General features: G+C 38.2%; 1 protein-coding gene across 2 annotated transcripts in view; it reads left to right on the forward strand.

Moving 5' to 3' along the window:
• The first annotated feature begins 1,111 nt into the window (after window positions 1-1,111).
• Window positions 1,112-6,981, forward strand: part of ABHD13 (abhydrolase domain containing 13) — a 12,704-nt gene continuing 6,834 nt past the window's right edge. The window contains exon 1 of one of the 2 annotated variants that reach the window (XM_009642950.2): window positions 1,112-1,143. The gene's annotated coding sequence lies outside the window, so the exon portion shown is untranslated. Of the gene's footprint in view, window positions 1,144-4,748; window positions 4,843-6,981 lie in introns of those variants that run through there. The other variant, XM_009642951.2, reaches the window with a different exon arrangement.

The following is a 6,981-nucleotide window of genomic DNA, read 5'->3' on the forward strand; positions in this document are numbered from 1 at the left end:
GGCTTTGCTAGGTAGGAATGGAAATGATTTAACGTGCTTGGAGAGTTGGCGTGTCTTCGGAGCCCGCGTTCGCTGGAAAGCTGAGGCCCCAGTGCAATAACCGGCCGTGGCTTGTTGTTGTTTTGGGGTTTATTTACGTGGTACTGTCGTAATTCGGGAGGTACCTGTAAGGTTCGTTAAGGTTGGTCAGCTGGGAGGGGAAGTGTAGTAAGAGTTAAGGGGAAAACACTTTCAGTGATGAGTACGTACCACTTGATGCAGAGCTCTGGAAGTTTGCTGTTTGAAGTAAGCCCTTAAATGCCTGACGCTTAGTTGTTCTTACTCTGCTTTTTCCTTGGTTAGCAGTAGCTACACCGCTGTTTGAATTTTTTTTCTTGTAATGAGTCTCTGTAAGATTTTAGTACTAGGAAAGTGTGTTTTTCCTGCCCTTACTAAACTTGTAGGTCTTATTCTAGATTAGTTCCCCCTCTGAAACTAGTTTTCGCAGTTGAGGAGTTAATACTTCTACTTACAGAAGTCTTCTGAATAACTATGAGTAAACTTAAAGCTTGTGTAAGGCTTGTCTGTGACTGGAGGAGGTGGAGTATAGGGGAAAGAAATGCAGTAGAAAGAAACTGATGTCTTCAGATATTTCTCTGTTCTTAAATACCTCATTTTTTTTGTTTGTTTTGAAACTGTGAAATCTGAAGGAGAAAGCAGCCGTTAAACACCTGAATGCTCTTCTTAGCACTAACTTTAAGGATGCTCAGTACGCTAAAAAGTTAGCTTTAAGGAGGCAATGTAAATCTATCATAACTTTGTTGTTATGCTCTTGTGTATGCTTTATACTGTGTGTTGTATGTGTAGTCCAGGACATTTTGATGGGATTCTTGAACTTCATATACAGTGCTGTTTTCAAGTGTATCAGCTGTTTCAAACTAAGACCTGAGCTTGACAGAAGGAGCGTGAACATGATATGCATGGCTTCATCAGTAAAGCAGATGTAACTTCTAGGGGTATTGGCTGTTAGTACTTGATTTTCTTTCAGATAACTGAAGGCAAATAGTAATTATGTGTGTAATTCAAAAGCAATTTGACTCAAAGTTCATAAATGGAATTGTCTTTCAGGCAGAGATGAAGCCTGGGAAATCATCACACCCAAAGGTAAATGTTTTATAACGTGATTAGCATATGAAAATAGTGCTTTTTAGTATTAAAAATGTAGACAATGACAAAAAATACAACAGAATTTGTGGCAAGCACAAGAGTAATTTCAGTTGCCATTCAGAATGAATGAAAAATTGTTCCCAAGTACTTTAAGCATGCACTTGAGTTTTTGTGATCTTCAGCTGATAACGTTATTCTTAACTTATTAATGTCGTTAGGGCACAGCAGACTATTATTAAAATGGCGTGATCATAAAGACTTTATTTTTTTCCTCAGAATTTTTATTGTTACGAGTGATTTGTATTTTCGGTAGTTACCTAATTATGGGATTTGTAGCTCATCCGATGGAGCATAAGAGGTCTGCAATAATTCCTGAACTGTGGATTCAGCAGCAGAGATGTATCAATACAGATGGGTGTGTGCCTATCTACATGTGTATATATCCCTGTGGCATAAAATTGAAACTCATCACTTCTAAATTTCATTTCTGTTTTGAGAGGCAATACAGTTCTGTGGCTGCGTAGACTGAACTGGTCTTTAGCGGCCTTTAAGCCAAAGGCACAGCAGCAGTCTGGCTAAGTCTCACTTTTGTCAGGTCTTAACGTTGAATTGGGCCATATTGCCGTTCTTCTGTGTTAATGGCTTCCACAATAGAACTTTGTATTTCAATATTGTCTTCTGCTTGTCTCTTAAATTTACAAGCATCATAAAAAAATAAAAAAAAAAACCAAAACAAAACACTTGTAGGAACCACCAGCATTCACAAAGACTAGTCTTTCTAATGCAGCATTATCAGAGGGACAGGAGAAAATGTGAAGCAGACAGATGCTAGAGGAAAGACCTCTGATTATATTTGTGACTAAGAAAACATCATCCATGAGGAGAATGCAAAGGAACTGAGTTTATATAGTCTGGAGAAATTGAAGGTAGGTTACATTGAACTAGAAGTAAAGAATTTAAGTTAGTAAGCCTCCCTTCCTATTATTATTCCTCGTATTAGGAAGTATTTTCTAGTAGTAAGAGTAGCTAAGAACAAGAACAGTGTATGTAGAAATTTCCATTAATATAAGAGTTGCCTAGGAAAACCTCTACCAGGTAAAACTATATGGTTCCACTCTTTATGACTGTATATTTGTCACAGACATTGACTTTCACGACAAGCTTAAAAAACCCAAAATATCACCCTTATGCTTGTTTTCATAGCCTCTAACTTAGTTTGAATAATCAGCAGTTACAAAATACTGTTACTGTGTATGCTGCAAAATGGGATGTGACTCCTTGTTATAGGAAAACCTTGTCATTGGTGAAGTTGTGACAATTACTTGGAATATAGTGCTGCGGTATAGTGTTACTTAAAAAAAAACTAGGGTTTTTTAGGGAAACAAGACTGGTTTCCAACAGGTTAATGTTTTATCTGGAAGACTTGAAGAGGAAATCTGTAGAGAAACCCTATTTCCCTGGCTGAAACACAACTTCCACTACCCTGCCACTGGCCAACTTGTTGACTTCCCTTGGTTCCAGTGTCTCCATCTGTAACATGGATGATGTTTCATGCCATCTTTCTGTAGAGCTGTGATAATTCTAACGGTAGAAGGCAATATAACTGAGAGAATCCTATTAAACAGCCATGTAAAAAAAATTAACTGGTCATACTTGCAGATGACAGAAATTGATTAAAAAGTTCTCTCTTTAGCAAAGGATAAAGGGGCGCACTCTTCTTGCCTCAACTGGGACACCAAGCTGTTATGGAGCAAGTCCATAAGTGGTTCTTGTAGTCTAGGAACAGAAGTAGTCTTGTCTAGAAAGAGAAACAGACTTGTCCAGGTGGTGGGTCCACTCTTTCTCAGTTTAATCAGATCAGACGTCAAAGTCTAAATATATTGTTCTCCCTTTCCTTTCCTATCCTCCCCCCCTTTCCATGACTATTCTGGTATCATATTAAGTCACAAAAACTAGATACAGGAGGATCACAACATGTGCTCTTCATAATTCAACGCAGAATTTTTTCATCATAGGATGCTGTATTGTAAAGGGTTTGAAAGGTTTATAACTTCCCATCCAGCACAACAGTAATGAAAAATTAAGACCAAGAAGAGAATTTTTTTTTTTTGGGGGGGGGGGGAATACTAGTCTTGCAGTACGTAGCGCAGTCTCAAATATCATACACCTCAAAAAGAGTTGAGGAACACCTTATCGCTCACTGAAAATGGTACTATGTTAGCCTACCCTTTTTATTTATGTCCTTTAAGTGGAAGTTTGCTTCTGCTTGTATCATCTTCTACTGTTCAGGTCAAACAAGATAATGTTTGGAAGGCCTGCTGCTTTGGGCTCCATAGAAAGCATGATTTGTAACTTTATTGAGAATGGGCTTGTACTGAGTCCCTTCTGAGCCTGTGTGCTTGTTTGAGAAACCATCATTTTCCCTTCTAGTGATCTTTCAACTGATATTGGAAAGAGGCAGGGAAGAACCTAGGAGAAACCGGTGTCTTAGTTCTCTAGCTAACAAATCTTGCCTTAAGTTGATATTGGAAAGAGGCAGGGAAGAAGAACCTAGGAGAAACTGGTATCTTAGTTCTCTAGCTAACAAATCTTGCCTTAAGGGCGTGTCTTCGGAGCCCGCGTTCGCTGGAAAGCTGAGGCCCCAGTGCAATAACCGGCCGTGGCTTGTTGTTGTTTTGGGGTTTATTTACGTGGTACTGTCGTAATTCGGGAGGTGCCTGTAAGGTTCGTTAAGGTTGGTCAGCTGGGAGGGGAAGTGTAGTAAGAGTTAAGGGGAAAACACTTTCAGTGATGAGTACGTACCACTTGATGCAGAGCTCTGGAAGTTTGCTGTTTGAAGTAAGCCCTTAAATGCCTGACGCTTAGTTGTTCTTACTCTGCTTTTTCCTTGGTTAGCAGTAGCTACACCGCTGTTTGAATTTTTTTTCTTGTAATGAGTCTCTGTAAGATTTTAGTACTAGGAAAGTGTGTTTTTCCTGCCCTTACTAAACTTGTAGGTCTTATTCTAGATTAGTTCCCCCTCTGAAACTAGTTTTCGCAGTTGAGGAGTTAATACTTCTACTTACAGAAGTCTTCTGAATAACTATGAGTAAACTTAAAGCTTGTGTAAGGCTTGTCTGTGACTGGAGGAGGTGGAGTATAGGGGAAAGAAATGCAGTAGAAAGAAACTGATGTCTTCAGATATTTCTCTGTTCTTAAATACCTCATTTTTTTTGTTTGTTTTGAAACTGTGAAATCTGAAGGAGAAAGCAGCCGTTAAACACCTGAATGCTCTTCTTAGCACTAACTTTAAGGATGCTCAGTACGCTAAAAAGTTAGCTTTAAGGAGGCAATGTAAATCTATCATAACTTTGTTGTTATGCTCTTGTGTATGCTTTATACTGTGTGTTGTATGTGTAGTCCAGGACATTTTGATGGGATTCTTGAACTTCATATACAGTGCTGTTTTCAAGTGTATCAGCTGTTTCAAACTAAGACCTGAGCTTGACAGAAGGAGCGTGAACATGATATGCATGGCTTCATCAGTAAAGCAGATGTAACTTCTAGGGGTATTGGCTGTTAGTACTTGATTTTCTTTGAGATAACTGAAGGCAAATAGTAATTATGTGTGTAATTCAAAAGCAATTTGACTCAAAGTTCATAAATGGAATTGTCTTTCAGGCAGAGATGAAGCCTGGGAAATCATCACACCCAAAGGTAAATGTTTTATAACGTGATTAGCATATGAAAATAGTGCTTTTTAGTATTAAAAATGTAGACAATGACAAAAAATACAACAGAATTTGTGGCAAGCACAAGAGTAATTTCAGTTGCCATTCAGAATGAATGAAAAATTGTTCCCAAGTACTTTAAGCATGCACTTGAGTTTTTGTGATCTTCAGCTGATAACGTTATTCTTAACTTATTAATGTCGTTAGGGCACAGCAGACTATTATTAAAATCGCGTGATCATAAAGAATTTATTTTTTTCCTCAGAATTTTTATTGTTACGATTGATTTGTATTTTCGGTAGTTACCTAATTATGGGATTTGTAGCTCATCCGATGGAGCATAAGAGGTCTGCAATAATTCCTGAACTGTGGATTCAGCAGCAGAGATGTATCGATACAGATGGGTGTGTGCCTATCTACATGTGTATATATCCCTGTGGCATAAAATTGAAACTCATCACTTCTAAATTTCATTTCTGTTTTGAGAGGCAATACAGTTCTGTGGCTGCGTAGACTGAACTGGTCTTTAGCGGCCTTTAAGCCAAAGGCACAGCAGCAGTCTGGCTAAGTCTCACTTTTGTCAGGTCTTAACGTTGAATTGGGCCATATTGCCGTTCTTCTGTGTTAATGGTTTCCACAATAGAACTTTGTATTTCAATATTGTCTTCTGCTTGTCTCTTAAATTTACAAGCATCATAAAAAAATAAACAAAACAAAAAAACCAAAACACTTGTAGGAACCACCAGCGTTCACAAAGACTGGTCTTTCTAATGCAGCATTATCAGAGGGACAGGAGAAAATGTGAAGCAGACAGATGCTAGAGGAAAGACCTCTGATTATATTTGTGACTAAGAAAACATCATCCATGAGGAGAATGCAAAGGAACTGAGTTTATATAGTCTGGAGAAATTGAAGGTAGGTTACATTGAACTAGAAGTAAAGAATTTAAGTTAGTAAGCCTCCCTTCCTGTTACGTATTAGGAAGTATTTTCTAGTAGTAAGAGTAGCTAAGAACAAGAACAGTGTATGTAGAAATTTCCATTAATATAAGAGTTGCCTAGGAAAACCTCTGCCAGATAAAACTATATGGTTCCACTCTTGATGACTGTATATTTGTCACAGACATTGACTTTCACGACAAGCTTAAAAAACGCAAAATATCACCCTTATGCTTGTTTTCATAGCCTCTAACTTAGTTTGAATAATCAGCAGTTACAAAATACTGTTACTGTGTATGCTGCAAAATGGGATGTGACTCCTTGTTATAGGAAAACCTTGTCATTGGTGAAGTTGTGACAATTACTTGGAATATAGTGCTGCGGTATAGTGTTACTTAAAAAAAAACTAGGGTTTTTTAGGGAAACAAGACTGGTTTCCAACAGGTTAATGTTTTATCTGGAAGACTTGAAGAGGAAATCTGTAGAGAAACCCTATTTCCCTGGCTGAAACACAACTTCCACTAGCCTGCCACTGGCCAACTTGATGACTTCCCTTGGTTCCAGTGTCTCCATCTGTAACATGGATGATGTTTCATGCCATCTTTCTGTAGAGCTGTGATAATTCTAACGGTAGAAGGCAATATAACTGAGAGAATCCTATTAAACAGCCATGTAAAAAAAATTAACTGGTCATACTTGCAGATGACAGAAATTGATTAAAAAGTTCTCTCTTTAGCAAAGGATAAAGGGGCGCACTCTTCTTGCCTCAACTGGGACACCAAGCTGTTATGGAGCAAGTCCATAAGTGGTTCTTGTAGTCTAGGAACAGAAGTAGTCTTGTCTAGAAAGAGAAACAGACTTGTCCAGGTGGTGGGTCCACTCTTTCTCAGTTTAATCAGATCAGACGTCAAAGTCTAAATATATTGTTCTCCCTTTCCTTTCCTATCCTCCCCCCCTTTCCATGACTATTCTGGTATCATATTAAGTCACACAAACTAGATACAGGAGGATCACAACATGTGCTCTTCATAATTCAACGCAGAATTTTTTCATCATAGGATGCTGTATTGTAAAGGGTTTGAAAGGTTTATAACTTCCCATCCAGCACAACAGTAATGAAAAATTAAGACCAAGAAGAGAATTTTTTTTTTTTGGGGGGGGGGGGAATCTATAGTTTTGCATATTGT

This window comes from Egretta garzetta, unplaced genomic scaffold, assembly GCF_000687185.1.
Source record: "Egretta garzetta isolate BGI_Z169 unplaced genomic scaffold, ASM68718v1 scaffold597, whole genome shotgun sequence".
In the NCBI taxonomy this organism is placed as follows: Eukaryota; Metazoa; Chordata; class Aves; order Pelecaniformes; family Ardeidae; genus Egretta; species Egretta garzetta.